This window comes from Oncorhynchus gorbuscha, linkage group LG02 (assembly GCF_021184085.1).
Source record: "Oncorhynchus gorbuscha isolate QuinsamMale2020 ecotype Even-year linkage group LG02, OgorEven_v1.0, whole genome shotgun sequence".
NCBI lineage: Eukaryota > Metazoa > Chordata > Actinopteri > Salmoniformes > Salmonidae > Oncorhynchus > Oncorhynchus gorbuscha.
The window spans coordinates 101906291-101923503 of record NC_060174.1 but is presented as its reverse complement, the minus strand read 5'-3'; the positions used below and the strand labels follow the sequence as shown (position 1 = coordinate 101923503).

At 49.9% G+C, this 17213-nt stretch overlaps 1 protein-coding gene across 1 annotated transcript in view; it reads right to left on the bottom strand.

Annotated features, from left to right (window-relative positions):
• Positions 1 to 17213, bottom strand: part of LOC124014331 (actin-binding LIM protein 3-like) — a gene marked incomplete in the record, with an annotated part of 248175 nt that overhangs the window by 138637 nt on the left and 92325 nt on the right.

The window sequence follows — 17213 nt, the reverse complement described above, 5'->3', positions numbered from 1 at the left end:
TCTCCGACCACTGCCTTGTATCCTTTTCCCTCTCGCTCTCATCCAACACCTCCCACACTGCCCCTACTCGGATGGTATCGCGCCGTCCCAACCTTCGCTCTCTCTCCCCCGCTACTCTCTCCTCTTCCATCCTATCATCTCTTCCCTCCGCTCAAACCTTCTCCCACCTATCTCCTGATTCTGCCTCCTCAACCCTCCTCTCCTCCCTCTCTGCATCCCTTGACTCTCTATGTCCCCTATCCTCCAGGCCGGCTCGGTCCTCCCCTCCCGCTCCGTGGCTCGATGACTCATTGCGAGCTCACAGAACAGGGCTCCGGGCAGCCGAGCGGAAATGGAGGAAAACTCGCCTCCCTGCGGACTGACCCTATCCCCTTCTCTCTTCTCCAGACCATTTCCGGAGACCTTCTCCCTTACCTCACCTCGCTCATCAACTCATCCCTGACCGTTGGCTACGTCCCTTCCGTCTTCAAGAGAGCGAGAGTTGCACCCCTTCTGAAAAAAACCTACACTCGATCCCTCCGATGTCAACAATTACAGACCAGTATCCCTTCTTTCTTTTCTCTCCAAAACTCTTGAACGTGCCGTCCTTGGCCAGCTCTCCCGCTATCTCTCTCTGAATGACCTTCTTGATCCAAATCAGTCAGGTTTCAAGACTAGTCATTCAACTGAGACTGCTCTCCTCTGTATCACGGAGGCGCTCCGCACTGCTAAAGCTAACTCTCTCTCCTCTGCTCTCATCCTTCTAGATCTATCGGCTGCCTTCGATACTGTGAACCATCAGATCCTCCTCTCCACCCTCTCCGAGTTGGGCATCTCCGGCGCGGCCCACGCTTGGATTGCGTCCTACCTGACAGGTCGCTCCTACCAGGTGGCGTGGCGAGAATCTGTCTCCTCACCACGCGCTCTCACCACTGGTGTCCCCCAGGGCTCTGTTCTTGGCCCTCTCCTATTCTCGCTATACACCAAGTCACTTGGCTCTGTCATAACCTCACATGGTCTCTCTTATCATTGCTATGCAGACGACACACAATTAATCTTCTCCTTTCCCCTTCTGATGACCAGGTGGCGAATCGCATCTCTGCATGTCTGGCAGACATATCAGTGTGGATGACGGATCACCACCTCAAGCTGAACCTCGGCAAGACGGAGCTGCTCTTCCTCCCGGGGAAGGACTGCCCGTTCCATGATCTCGCCATCACGGTCGACAACTCCATTGTGTCCTCCTCCCAGAGCGCCAAGAACCTTGGCGTGATCCTGGACAACACCCTGTCGTTCTCAACTAACATCAAGGCGGTGGCCCGTTCCTGTAGGTTCATGCTCTACAACATCCGCAGAGTACGACCCTGCCTCACACAGGAAGCGGCGCAGATCCTAATCCAGGCACTTGTCATCTCCCGTCTGGATTACTGCAACTCGCTGTTGGCTGGGCTCCCTGCCTGTGCCATTAAACCCCTTCAACTCATCCAGAACGCCGCAGCCCGTCTGGTGTTCAAACTTCCCAAGTTCTCTCACGTCACCCCGCTCCTCCGTTCTCTCCACTGGCTTCCAGTTGAAGCTCGCATCCGCTACAAGACCATGGTGCTTGCCTACGGAGCTGTGAGGGGAACGGCACCTCAGTACCTCCAGGCTCTGATCAGGCCCTACACCCAAACAAGGGCACTGCGTTCATCCACCTCTGGCCTGCTCGCCTCCCTACCACTGAGGAAATACAGCTCCCGCTCAGCCCAGTCAAAACTGTTCGCTGCCCTGGCCCCCCAATGGTGGAACAAACTCCCTCACGACGCCAGGACAGCGGAGTCAATCACCACCTTCCGGAGACACCTGAAACCCCACCTCTTTAAGGAATACCTAGGATAGGTTAAGTAATCCCTCTCACCCCACCCCCCCTAAGTTTTAGATGCACTATTGTTAAGTGACTGTCCCACTGGATGTCATAAGGTGAATGCACCAATTTGTAAGTCGCTCTGGATAAGAGCGTCTGCTAAATGACTTAAATGTAATGTAAATGTACAAACTGTTCACAGACCTGAGGAAGGACTACAAACTGTTCACAGACCTGAGGAAGGACTACAAACTGTTCACAGACCTGGGGAAGGACTACAAACTGTTCACAGACCTGACGAAGGGCTACAAACTGTTCACAGACCTGGGGAAGGGCTACAAACTGTTCACAGACCTGGGGAAGGACTACAAACTGTTCACAGACCTGGGGAAGGGCTACGAACTGTTCACAGACCTGGGGAAGGACTACAAACTGTTCACAGACCTGAGGAAGGGCTACAAACTGTTCACAGACCTGAGGAAGGACTACAAACTGTTCACAGACCTGGGGAAGGGCTACAAACTGTTCACAGACCTGGGGAAGGACTACAAACTGTTCACAGACCTGGGGAAGGACTACAAACTGTTCACAGACCTGAGGAAGGGCTACGAACTGTTCACAGACCTGGGGAAGGACTACAAACTGTTCACAGACCTGAGGAAGGGCTACAAACTGTTCACAGACCTGAGGAAGGACTACAAACTGTTCACAGACCTGGGGAAGGGCTACAAACTGTTCACAGACCTGGGGAAGGACTACAAACTGTTCACAGACCTGCGGAAGGGCTACAAACTGTTCACAGACCTGAGGAAGGACTACAAACTGTTCACAGACCTGAGGAAGGGCTACAAACTGTTCACAGACCTGGGGAAGGACTACAAACTGTTCACAGACCTGAGGAAGGACTACAAACTGTTCACAGACCTGAGGAAGGGCTACAAACTGTTCACAGACCTGGGGAAGGGCTACAAACTGTTCACAGACCTGAGGAAGGGCTACAAACTGTTCACAGACCTGAGGAAGGGCTACAAACTGGACAACTTCTACACAAGCCCTACCCTGTTTACAGAGCTGGGGAAGGGCTACAAACTGTTCACAGACCTGAGGAAGGACTACAAACTGTTCACAGACCTGAGGAAGGGCTACAAACTGTTCACAGACCTGGGGAAGGGCTACAAACTGTTCACAGACCTGAGGAAGGGCTACAAAATGTTTGTGGACAACTTCTACACAAGCCTGTTCACAGACCTGAGGAAGGGCTACAAACATTTTGTGGACAACTTCTACACAAGCCCTACCCTGTTCACAGAGCTGAGGAAGGGCTACAAACTTTTTGTGGACAACTTCTACACAAGCCCTACCCTGTTCACAAAGCTGAGGAAGGGCTACAAACTGTTTGTGGACAACTTCTACACAAGCCTGTTCACAGACCTGAGGAAGCTGGATGTGTGGGCTTGTGGCACCATTTGGACCAACAGAATGGGCTTTCCGAAGACAAAGGTGAACGACATGCCTAAGCGGGGTACCATGCGATGGATCCGTGAAGATGGCCTGCTGTTTGTGAAGTGGATGGACAGCAGAGAGGTGGCGATGTGCTCCACTATCCACAAGTTCTTCAGTGACGATCACGTCGTCAGGCGTGTGAACGACGCTACTGGGGCATGGACCACCAAAAAATGTCCCCATTCCTGCAGCTATCAAGGACTACCACAAGGGCATGGGAGGTGTAGACTTATCAGACATACTGATGGGGTACTACAATGTCCTCCATAAGACAAATAAACGGTACAAGACATTGTTTTATCATTTCATTGACATTACTGTGGTGAATTCCTTCATCCTGCAGAAGGAAATGGTGAAGAGCTGTGGACAGACCCCCATCTCACAGCTAGCCTTCAGGGAGCTGCTCATCCGGGAGCTTGCTGGCTATAGCACTAAGTCCACTGCATCACCTTCTGCCCCCTCTACCTCTGCCCCCTCTACTCCTGCCACCAGGGGTGTTCATATGCCAAAGTTCATAACTGCAGGCATGAATGTGCCTCAGGGCCAAAAGGGCAAAGCATGGATGTGCCTCAGGGCCAAAAGGGCACAGCATGGATGTGCCTCAGGGCCAAAAGGGCACAGCATGGATGTGCCTCAGGGCCAAAAGGGCACAGCATGGATGTGCCTCAGGGCCAAAAGGGCACAGCATGGATGCGTCGTTGTTAGTTCTTTGTCACATGAAGTCCCACATCACGTGCACCACTTTTTCGGTTTGCCTCTGCTTTACAGCAGAAAGAGACTGCATGGGGACATGGCACCAGCAGCAAAATATTGTGTAGAGGACTGAGGGTCTTCCAAAGGGTCTACCCCTGTTTTTTTTGTATACGTATTTAAAAAATATATATTTTTATAAAAAGTTGTATGTTAGCCTTTTGATATGTTGTGTATATAGTTATATCATTTCAGCAATTTGGCCACTTGGGTACATTTGGGCAACTTGTGTGGGACACCTGGTTGACTTCATGCTAAATGTCATGTAGCTCACCCATTCCTGAGGTTATCAGTCTGAAGCTTTGCACACCTACAGTCTCCCTCTTGTGTTATCCATCAAAATTATCCCCAGCATCCTATCTGACTGTGTGGCTATTCTAGTACATGTGAAAGATAATACTACAACAATAAAAAACAGAAAACGTATGCACTTTATCTGTTCTTCTACCAGATCTACTGTGTTATATTCTCCTACATTCAATTAACATTTCCACAAACTTCAGAATGTTTCCATTCAAATGATACCAATAATATGCATATCCTTGCTTCTGGGCCTGAGCTACAGGCAGTTAGATTTGAGAAGGGATGCAGCCATAAGAAGTTAATGGGATGGTCTCTGTCACTTAGGGTAGAATTGGAGTTCTATAAAATGATAAACAGTGTGGAGCCGTTTCAGGAGATATGGTGTGTCGCGGGGGCCATCTGTACAGCTGGGGAAGATGGGTTGGATATACAGTTGTGATGTGGGGTAAAGGGCAAGGTGATTATGCAGCACATGTGAAGGGTGTGTACTAGAGGCAAAGTCAGGTGCAGGAGAGCAGAGTGTAGTTAACAGGCGCACTTTTTATTCCGGTCCAAACGAAAGCACATAAGTACATAAAACACAGGCGGGTAACAATACCCACAGCATGAAAACAATTTCACACAAAGACATGGAGGGGAACAGAGGACTAAATACATTGTGTGATTAGGGAATGAAAACCAGGTGTGTATGGAAACAAGACAAAACAAATGGAAATATGAAAAATGGAGCGGCGATATCACGGTTGTTGAAAAGGTTGGTCCAAGGCGCAGCGTGTGAGTTCCACAATATCCCACAACCCAGGTGGAAACCATATCCCACAACCCAGGTGGAAACCATATCCCACAACCCAGGTGGGAACCATATCCCACAACCCAGGTGGAAACCATATCCCACAACCCAGGTGGGAACCATATCCCACAACCCAGGTGGGAACCATATCCCACAACCCAGGTGGGAACCATATCCCACAACCCAGACCATATCCCAAAACCCAGACCATATCCCACAACCCAGACCATATCCCACAACCCAGACCATATCCCACAACCCAGACCATATCCCACAACCCAGACCATATCCCACAACCCAGACCATATCCCACAACCCAGGTGGGAACCATATCCCACAACCCAGGTGGGAACCATATCCCACAACCCAGGTGGGAACCATATCCCACAACCCAGGTGGGAACAATATCCCACAACCCAGGTGGGAACAATATCCCACAACCCAGGTGGGAACAATATCCCACAACCCAGACCATATCCCACAACCCAGGTGGGAACCATATCCCACAACCCAGGTGGGAACCATATCCCACAACCCAGGTGGGAACCATATCCCACAACCCAGGTGGGAACAATCATATCAAACAGTCATATCCCCATAACAAACAGAGACAGTCATATCCCCATAACAAACAGAGACAGTCATATCCCCAGGACAAACAGAGACAGTCATATCCCCAGGACAAACAGAGACAGTCATATCCCCAGGACAAACAGAGACAGTCATATCCCCAGGACAAACAGAGACAGTCATATCCCCAGGACAGACAGAGACAGTCATATCCCCATAACAAACAGAGACAGTCATATCCCCATAACAAACAGAGACAGTCATATCCCCAGGACAAACAGAGACAGTCATATCCCCATGACAAACAGAGACAGTCATATCCCCAGGACAAACAGAGACAGTCATATCCCCAGGACAAAAAGAGACAGTCATATCCCAGGACACACAGAGACAGTCATATCCCCAGGACAGACAGAGACAGCCATATCCCCAGGACAGACAAAGACAGTCATATCCCCAGGACAGACAAAGACAGTCATATCCCCATAAGAGAGACAGCCATATCCCCAGGACAAACAGAGACAGTCATATCCCCAGGACAGACAGAGACAGTCATATCCCCAGGACAGACAGAGACAGTCATATCCCCAGGACAGACAGAGACAGTCATATCCCCAGGACAGACAGAGACAGTCATATCCCCAGGACAGACAGAGAAAGCCATATCCCCAGGACAGACAGAGACAGTCATATCCCCAGGACAGACAGACAGACAGTCATATCCCCAGGACAGAGAGAGACACTGTGGGCAGGTCCAGCTCTTCTCCCTCCCACAGCCACCACCTCCATTCTAGAGGCACTACTCATACTGTCCTCACAAGTGGAGCATAATGGGAACGCATTTCTTGGCAGACACTGTGTATAGAAATAAATTTTCTCCCTCTCATCCCATTTCACTCCCAGGTCCCAGCAGACTCTTCTCCTACTGCCTGGAGTTGGTTCCAGGATGCTCACTCAAATCTCCGACCATGCTACTAACTAACAAGCGATTGCATTGTCCACAACAGAGATCTGTGGTTCTGCGAGGTTCAAAGCTGCAAACACAAAGGCAAAGAGACAAGTCTCTACAGGCCCATTTAGAAGAGACTGGCTGATTCATCAGTACGCTTAAGAGATGATCACTTTATACTGTAGAGGATTTCATCTAAACAGAATGTCGATGGCCAACAGAGAATCATTATCCCTTGTTGAGTGCAAACGGCTGAATCAATATTATAAAGTAGTTACTTTTATCCCAGGAATAAATGGTTCTACATAAAAACCTCAGATGGCGAAGCAAAGTGGTCTTTTCCATTTATCTGCAGGAACCAATGATTTATGTTTAATACTGTACATATCTTGTAATTCAGCAAGCTGAGAGTTTCTCATGTTCTGCTTTTCTGTTTGCCCAAGTTCTTTGCCGGAGGACGACAACGACCCTGAAATCGAAGGCCTTCTCCTGAGACAGATGACCTCCACACCACTGCTCATACATCTGACGTTTGCCTTCTCTGTTCTCTTTCCACTCTATATTTTTACAGACCAGCTACACTGACAATGTTAACTGGTACTTCTCCCTCTTTCTATCCAGCCTCTGCAGCGTTCTAAAGGGGAGTACTGGATTAACAGAGACAATCTAGAATCCACACTACTATGACAACTGTAACTATTGTCTTGGAGAGTGAGACCCACCAGAGAGCCAGAGAGACAATATGGGCCAATGAGAGGGCCAGAGAGGGCCAGAGTGGGTCAGATGTTCCAGTGAGTGTCAGGGAGTGTCAGAGAGAGTCCGTGAGGGCCAGTGAGAGCCTGATAGCCAGTCAGAGTCAGTTAGAAATTTACAGACTAAGAGGCTGATTTGGTTTTGAACCTGGCGACTCCAGGATTCTGTTTCCACATGCTCAGTTCTTTCCAGGTGCTCATGTCATGGTATTACCTCACACTGATAGGATATAAAATGGCCGGTTTTCATTCAGCCACTGGCTCCTAGCGTGGGATGATGGCTTGTTTGTTCACCACAAGACTCATCAATGGCCTCTTGTTTGGTGAGGGAAAATCTATTTCATGCATGGGCTGTTGTAACAGGCATCTTGGCATGGCATGTTCCCCAGCCCATCACTGTGTCCTACGTCCCATCCTCCCTCACTGTCTCCCTCCCAGCTAGGACACAAAAGACTGACGAAGGACATCCACACAACCCAAGCAAACAACAATGAGTCTTTTACAAAATATGTTTTTCCTTCCCAAATTCCTTCTCACTCCAACAGTGGGGTGGGTGGGGGGTGGGGGGGTTGAGGCTTGTTGTTTGGCTCGGTTAAATGGCTCACGTTCCCCAGCCCATCACTGGGGGGGTTGAGGCTTGTTGTTTGGCTCGGTTAAAAGGCTCACGTTCCCCAGCCCATCACTGGGGGGTTGAGGCTTGTTGTTTGGCTCGGTTAAAAGGCTCACGTTCACCATCACTGGGGGTTGAGGCTTGTTGTTTGGCTCGGTTAAAAGGCTCACGTTCCCCAGCCCATCACTGGGGGGTTGAGGCTTGTTCTTTGGCTCGGTTAAAAGGCTCACGTTCACCATCACTGGGGGGTTGAGGCTTGTCGTTTGGCTCGGTTAAAAGGCTTACGTTCCCCAGCCCATCACTGGGGGGTTGAGGCTTGTTGTTTGGCTCGGTTAAAAGGCTCACGTTCCCCAGCCCATCACTGGGGGGTTGAGGCTTGTTGTTCGGCTCGGTTAAAAGGCTCACGTTCACCATCACTGGGGGGTTGAGGCTTGTTGTTTGGCTCGGTTAAAAGGCTCACGTTCACCATCACTGGGGGGGTTGAGGCTTGTTGTTTGGCTCGGTTAAAAGGCTCACGTTCACCATCACTGGGAGGTTTGAGGCTTGTTGTTTGGCTCGGTTAAAAGGCTCACGTTCCCCAGCCCATCACTGGGGGGTTGAGGCTTGTTGTTTGGCTCGGTTAAAAGGCTCACGTTCACCATCACTGGGGGGTTGAGGCTTGTTGTTTGGCTCGGTTAAAAGGCTCACGTTCCCCAGCCCATCACTGGGGGGTTGAGGCTTGTTGTTTGGCTCGGTTAAAAGGCTCACGTTCCCCAGCCCATCACTGGGGGGTTGAGGCTTGTTGTTGGGCTCATGTTCACCATCACTGGGGGGTTGAGGCTTGTTGTTTGGCTCGGTTAAAAGGCTCACGTTCACCATCACTGGGGGGGTTGAGGCTTGTTGTTTGGCTCGGTTAAAAGGCTCACGTTCACCATCACTGGGGGGTTGAGGCTTGTTGTTTGGCTCGGTTAAAAGGCTCACGTTCCCCAGCCCATCACTGGGGGGTTGAGGCTTGTTGTTTGGCTCGGTTAAAAGGCTCACGTTCCCCAGCCCATCACTGGGGGGTTGAGGCTTGTTGTTTGGCTCGGTTAAAAGGCTCACGTTCACCATCACTGGGGGGTTGAGGCTTGTTGTTTGGCTCGGTTAAAAAGGCTCACGTTCCCCAGCCCATCACTGGGGGGTTGAGGCTTGTTGTTTGGCTCGGTTAAAAGGCTCACGTTCACCAACACTGGGGTGGTTGAGGCTTGTTGTTTGGCCATCACCATCACTGGGGGGTTGAGGCTTGTTGTTTGGCTCGGTTAAAAGGATCACGTTCCCCAGCCCATCACTGGGGCGTTGAGGCTTGTTGTTTGGCTCGGTTAAAAGGCTCACGTTCCCCAGCCCATCGCTGGGGGGTTGAGGCTTGTTGTTTGGCTCGGTTAAAAGGCTCACGTTCCCCAGCCCATCGCTGGGGGGTTGAGGCTTGTTGTTTGGCTCGGTTAAAAGGCTCACGTTACCCAGCCCATCTCTGGGGGGTTGAGGCTTGTTGGTTGGCTCGGTTAAAAGGCTCACGTTCACCAGCCCATCACTGGGGGGTTGAGGCTTGTTGTTTGGCTCGGTTAAAAGGCTCACGTTCCCCAGCCCATCACTGGGGGGTTGAGGCTTGTTGTTTGGCTCGGTTAAAAGGCTCACGTTCCCCAGCACCATCACTGGGGGGTTGAGGCTTGTTGTTTGGCTCGGTTAAAAGGCTCACGTTCCCCAGCACCATCACTGGGGGGTTGAGGCTTGTTGTTTGGCTCGGTTAAAAGGCTCACGTTCCCCAGCCCATCACTGGGGGGTTGAGGCTTGTTGTTTGGCTCGGTTAAAAGGCTCACGTTCCCCAGCCCATCGCTGGGGGGTTGAGGCTTGTTGTTTGGCTCGGTTAAAAGGCTCACGTTCACCAGCCCATCACTGGGGGGTTGAGGCTTGTTGTTTGGCTCGGTTAAAAGGCTCACGTTCCCCAGCCCAGTACTCCTGCTGCCACACTACTTTCTAAAACACTGCTGTGTGTAGGAAGAGCACACAGGAGGAGATTAGACATGTCATGAGGACTAATGGTGGCCAGTGTAAAAGGTGCATGGTGTGCTCTGCCTAAAGCCATGACAATACAGTGGGAGGAGAGGACATGTGTTCAGGAAGACAGTCAAACACTATCAGCTGATTGTGAACTCTCAGGTGGACTGTGTTTCTGAGCTAAGCGCCTGAGACCTGAGACAGGTTAGGAAAAAGACCTGCTGTCCACCAGCACTACTTAACCCTACACACCACCCACATCACCCACAACCACCAGCCCTACACACCACCCACATCACCCACAACCACCAGCCCAGCCCTACACACCACCCACATCACCCACAACCACCAGCCCAGCCCTACACACCACCCACATCACCCACAACCACCAGCACTACTTAACCCTACACCCCACCCACATCCCCCACAGCTGTAGGAGGAGGGGCTCTGAGGAGGGCAGGTCAGCCAGAAGCTGAGGTGTCTGTCTGTCCTGGTGGAGTTGGAGACGTCAGGCTGCAGCTCTCAGTCTGCAGCAACCAGCCAGTCTGCAGCCTCAGTCTGCAGCTCTCACCCTCTCAGTCACCCACAACCACCAGCTCTCAATAACCTCTCAGTCCCAGCTCTCATCCCCTCAGTCAGCTGTAGGAGGCTGGGCTCTCAGGCTGCAGCTCAGCTGCAGCTGAGGTGTCTGTCTGTCCTGGCTCTTGGATATGCAGCTCTCAGTCTGCAGCTCTCAGTCTGCAGCTCTCAATATGCAGCTCTCAATATGCAGCTCTCAGTCTGCAGCTCTCAGTCTGCAGCTCTCAGTCTGCAGCTCTCAGTCTGCAGCTCTCAGTATGCAGCTCTCAGTCTGCAGCCCTCAGTCTGCAGCCCTCAGTCTGCAGCTCTCAGTCTGCAGCTCTCAGTCTGCAGCTCTCAGTCTGCAGCTCTCAGTCTGCAGATCTCAGTCTGCAGCTCTCAGTCTGCACTCACTAGCCTCAGCAGGACACAAAGAAGGAAAGCGTGTGGGTGGACTGCTGCTGCTGCTGGTACTAATAGAGAAGACAGACAACATGAGGAAAATACTGTCGGTAGAGAATGAGAGATACAGAGGGCAGGGAATGAGAGAGAGAGATATACTGTGGCAGGGAATGAGAGAGAGAGATATACTGTGGCAGGGAATGAGAGAGAGAGATATACTGTGGCAGGGAATGAGAGAGAGAGCTACTGTGGGCATGGAATGAGAGAGCTACTGTGGGCATGGAATGAGAGAGAGAGCTACTGTGGGCATGGAATGAGAGAGAGCTACTGTGGGCATGGAATGAGAGAGAGCTACTGTGGGCATGGAATGAGAGAGAGCTACTGTGGGCATGGAATGAGAGAGAGATATACTATTTATTTTTGATTTTACCTTTATTTAACTAGGCAAGTCAGTTAAGAACAAATTCTTATTTTCAATGACGGCCTACGAACAATGGGTTAACTTCCTGTTCAGGGGCAGAACGACAGATTTGTACCTTGTCAGCTTGGGGGTTTGAACTTGCACCCTTCCAGTTACTAGTCCAATGCTCTAACCACTAGGCTACCCTGCCGCCCCAAAGAGAGAGAGATATATACTGTGGGCAGGGAATGAGAGAGATACTGTGGGCAGGGAATGAGAGAGAGAGATACTGTAGGCAGGGAATGAGAGAGATATACTGTGGGCAGGGAATGAGAGAGAGATACTGTGGGCAGGGATTTTTTAAAATATTTTTTTTATTTTTTTATTTCACCTTTATTTAACCAGGTAGGCTAGTTGAGAACAGGTTCTCATTTGCAACTGCGACCTGGCCAAGATAAAGCATAGCAGTGTGAACAGACAACACAGAGTTACACATGGAGTAAACAATTAACAAGTCAATAACACAGTAGAGAAAAAAGGGGAGTCTATATACAATGTGTGCAAAATAATAATAATAATAATATATGGGCATGAGGAGGTAGGCGAATAATTACAATATTGCAGATTAACACTGGAGTGATAAATGATCAGATGATCATGTACAGGTAGAGATATTGGTGTGCAAAAGAGCAGAAAAGTAAATAAATAAAAACTGTGGGGATGAGGTAGGTGAAAATGGGTGGGCTATTTACCAATAGATTATGTACAGCTGCAGCGATCGGTTAGCTGCTCAGATAGCTGATGTTTGAAGTTGGTGAGGGAGATAAAAGTCTCCAACTTCAGTGATTTTTGCAATTCGTTCCAGTCACAGGCAGCAGAGTACTGGAACGAAAGGCGGCCGAATGAGGTGTTGGCTTTAGGGATGATCAATGAGATACACCTGCTGGAGCGCGTGCTACGGATGGGTGTTGCCATCGTGACCAGTGAGCTGAGATAAGGCGGAGCTTTGCCTAGCATGGCCTTGTCGATGACCTGGAGCCAGTGGGTCTGGCGACGAATATGTAGTGAGGGCCAGCCGACTGGAGCGTGCAAGTCGCAGTGGTGGGTAGTATAAGGTGCTTTAGTGACAAAACGGATGGCACTGTGATAAACTGCATCCAGTTTGCTGAGAAGAGTGTTGGAAGCAATTTTGTAGATGACATCGCCGAAGTTGAGGATCGGTAGGATAGTCAGTTTTACTAGGGTAAGCTTGGCAGCGTGAGTGAAGGAGGCTTTGTTGCGGAATAGAAAGCCGACTCTTGATTTGATTTTCGATTGGAGATGTTTGATATGGGTCTGGAAGGAGAGTTTGCAGTCTAGCCAGACACCTAGGTACTTATAGGTGTCCACATATTCAAGGTCGGAACCATCCAGTGTGGTGATGCTAGTCGGGCAAGCGGGTGCAGGCAGCGATCGGTTGAAAAGCATGCATTTGGTTTTACTAGCGTTTAAGAGCAGTTGGAGGCCACGGAAGGAGTGTTGTATGGCATTGAAGCTCGATTGGAGGTTAGATAGCACAGTGTCCAATGACGGGCCGTACGTGTATAGAATGGTGTCGTCTGCGTAGAGGTGGATCAGGGAATCGCCCGCAGCAAGAGCAACATCATTGATATACACAGAGAAAAGAGTCGGCCCGAGAATTGAACCCTGTGGCACCCCCATAGAGACTGCCAGAGGACCGGACAACATGCCCTCCGATTTGACACACTGAACTCTGTCTGCAAAGTAATTGGTGAACCAGGCAAGGCAGTCATCCGAAAAACCGAGGCTACTGAGTCTGCCGATAAGAATATGGTGATTGACAGAGTCGAAAGCCTTGGCAAGGTCGATGAAGACGGCTGCACAGTACTGTCTTTTATCGATGGCGGTTATGATGTCGTTTAGTACCTTGAATGTGGCTGAGGTGCACCCGTGACCGGCTCGGAAACCAGATTGCATAGCGGAGAAGGTACGGTGGGATTCGAGATGGTCAGTGACCTGTTTGTTGACTTGGCTTTCGAAGACCTTAGATAGGCAGGGCAGAATGGATATAGGTCTGTAACAGTTTGGGTCCAGGGTGTCTCCCCCTTTGAAGAGGGGGATGACTGCGGCAGCTTTCCAATCCTTGGGGATCTCAGATGATATGAAAGAGAGGTTGAACAGGCTGGTAATAGGGGTTGCGACAATGGCGGCGGATAGTTTCAGAAATAGAGGTTGTCAAGCCCAGCTGATTTATACAGGTCCAGGTTTTGCAGCTCTTTCAGAACATCTGCTATCTGGAATGAGAGAGATACTGTGGGCAGGGAATGAGAGAGAGAGAGAGAGAGAGAGAGAGAGAGAGAGAGAGAGAGAGAGAGAGAGAGAGAGAGAGAGAGAGAGAGAGAGAGAGAGAGAGAGAGAGAGAGAGAGAGAGAGAGAGAGAGAGAGAGAGAGAGAGAGAGAGAGAGAGAGAGAGAGAGAGAGAGAGAGAGAGAGAGAGAGAGAGAGAGAGAGAGAGAGAGAGAGAGAGAGAGAGAGAGAGAGAGAGAGAGAGAGAGAGAGAGAGAGAGAGAGAGAGAGAGAGAGAGAGAGAGAGAGAGAGAGAGAGAGAGAGAGAGAGAGAGAGAGAGAGAGAGAGAGAGAGAGAGAGAGAGAGAGAGAGAGAGAGAGAGAGAGAGAGAGAGACTGTGAAGGGAATGAGAGAGAGACTGTGGGAAGGGAATGAGAGAGAGACTGTGGGAAGGGAATGAGAGAGATACTGTGGGCAGGGAATGAGAGAGATACTGTGGGCAGGGAATGAGAGAAAGAGACTGTGGGAAGGGAATGAGAGAGATACTGTGGGCAGGGAATGAGAGAGATACTGTGGGCAGGGAATGAGAGAGATACTGTGGGCAGGGAATGAGAGAGATACTGTGGGCAGGGAATGAGAGAGAGACTGTGGGCAGGGAATGAGAGAGAGACTGTGGGCAGGGAATGAGAGAGATACTGTGGGCAGGGAATGAGAGAGATACTGTGGGCAGGGAATGAGAGAGAGACTGTTGGCAGGGAATGAGAGAGAGACTGTGGGCAGGGAATGAGAGAGAGACTGTGGGCAGGGAATGAGAGAGACACTGTGGGCAGGGAATGAGAGAGATACTGTGGGCAGGGAATGAGAGAGAGACTGTGGGCAGGGAATGAGAGAGAGACTGTGGGCAGGGAATGAGAGAGAGACTGTGGGCAGGGAATGAGAGAGATACTGTGGGCAGGGAATGAGAGAGATACTGTGGGTAGGGAATGAGAGAGATACTGTGGGCAGGGAATGAGAGAGATACTGTGGGCAGGGAATGAGAGAGAGACTGTGGGCAGGGAATGAGAGAGATACTGTGGGCAGGGAATGAGAGAGAGACTGTGGGCAGGGAATGAGAGAGATACTGTGGGCAGGGAATGAGAGAGAGCGGGAACTTGAAAAGTCTGCAGCACCCGGCCTCCCCCTGCTAGAATCTGAAGTCAAATGTCTACTGTTTGCTGATGATCTGGTGCTTCTGTCACCAACGAAGGATGGCCTACAGCAGCACTTGCACTGATTCTGTCAGACCTGGGCCCTGACAGTAAATCTCAGTAAGACCAAAATAATGGTGTTCCAAAAAAGGTCCAATCGCCAGAACCACAAATACAAATTCCATCTAGACACTGTTGCCCTAGAGCACACAAAAAACTATACATACCTTGGCGTAAACATCAGCGCCACAGGTAACGTCCACAAAGCTGTGGACGATATGAGAGACAAGACAAGAAGGGCATTCTATGCCATCAAAAGGAACATAAAATTCAACATACCAATTAGGATCTGGCTAAAAATACTTGAATCAGTCATAGAGCCCATTGCCCTTTATGGTTGTGAGGTCTGGGGTCCGCTCACCAACCAAGACTTCACAAAATGGGACAAACACCAAATTGAGACTCTGCACGCAGAATTCTGCAAAAATATCCTCAGTGTACAACGTAAAACACCAAATAATACATGCAGAGCAGAATTAGGCCGATACCCACTAATTATCAAAATCCAGAAAAGAGCTGTTAAATTCTACAACCACCTAAAAGGAAGCGATTCCCAAGCCTTCCATAACAAAGCCATCACCTAAAGAGAGATGAACCTGGAGAAGAGTCCCCAAAGCAAGCTGGTCCTGGGGCTCTGTTCACAAACACAAACACACCCCACAGAGCCCCAGGACAGCAGCACAATTAGACCCAAGCAAATCATGAGAAAACAAAAAGATAATTACTTGACACATTGGAAAGAATGAACAAAAAAACAGAGCAAACTAGAATGCTATTTGGCCCTAAACAGAGAGTACACAGCGGCAGAATACCTGACCACTGTGACTGACCCAAAATTAAGGAAAGCTTTGACTATGTACAGACTTAGTGAGCATAGCCTTGCAATTGAGAAAGGCCATTCATTGTAGACAGACCTGGCTCTCAAGAGAAGACAGGCTATGTGCACACTGCCCACAAAATGAGGTGGAAACTGAGCTGCACTTCCTAACCTCCTGTCCAACATATGACCATATTAGAGATACATATTTCCCTCAGATTACACAGATCCACAAAGAATTCGAAAACAAATCCAATTTTGATAAACTCCCATATCTACTGGGTGGAATTCCACAGTGTGCCATCACAGCAGCAAGATTTGTGACCTGTTGCCACGAGAAAAGGGCAACCAGTGAAGAACAAACACCATTGTAAATACAACACATATTTATGCTTATTTATTTTCCCTTGCGTTCTTTAACCATTTGTACATTGTTACAACACTGTATATATATTGAATTGAGAGAGACTGTGGGCAGGGAATGAGAGACAGAGACTGTGGGCAGGGAATGAGAGAGAGACTGTGGGCAGGGAATGAGAGAGAGACTGTGGGCAGGGAATGAGAGAGATACTGTGGGCAGGGAATGAGAGAGATACTGTGGGCAGGGAATGAGAGAAAGAGACCGTGGGCAGGGAATGAGAGAGATACTGTGGGCAGGGAATGAGAGAGATACTGTGGGCAGGGAATGAGAGAGATACTGTGGGCAGGGAATGAGAGAGAGACTGTGGGCAGGGGATGAGAGAGAGACTGTGGGCAGGGAATGAGAGAGAGACTGTGGGCAGGGAATGAGAGAGAGACTGTGGGCAGGGAATGAGAGAGAGACTGTGGGCAGGGAATGAGAGAGAGACTGTGGGCAGGGAATGAGAGAGATACTGTGGGCAGGGAATGAGAGAGAGACTGTTGGCAGGGAATGAGAGAGAGACTGTTGGCAGGGAATGAGAGAGAGACTGTTGGCAGGGAATGAGAGAGAGACTGTGGGCAGGGAATGAGAGAGAGACTGTGGGCAGGGAATTAGAGAGAGACTATGGGCAGGGAATTAGAGAGAGACTGTGGGCAGGGAATTAGAGAGAGACTGTGGGCAGGGAATTAGAGAGAGACTGTGGGCAGGGAATTAGAGAGAGACTGTGGGCAGGGATTGAGAGAGAGACTGTGGGCAGGGATTGAGAGAGAGACTGTGGGCAGGGATTGAGAGAGAGACTGGGGGCAGGGAATGAGAGAGAGAGACTGTGGGCAGGGAATGAGAGAGAGAGAGAAACTGAACCGATGAAAGAAAGAGGAGAGAGAGGGACGAGAGATCTATAGAGACAGACAGTAAGAGAATGAAGGAGAAGGGAGATGAAGGGAGATTTATATATGTTGTAGCGAGAAAACGGCAACCACCTTGCTGTGCTCCAGAGCACGCAGGAAAGGGCTCCTATTGGCTGATACTGGCGGAGAGAGTAA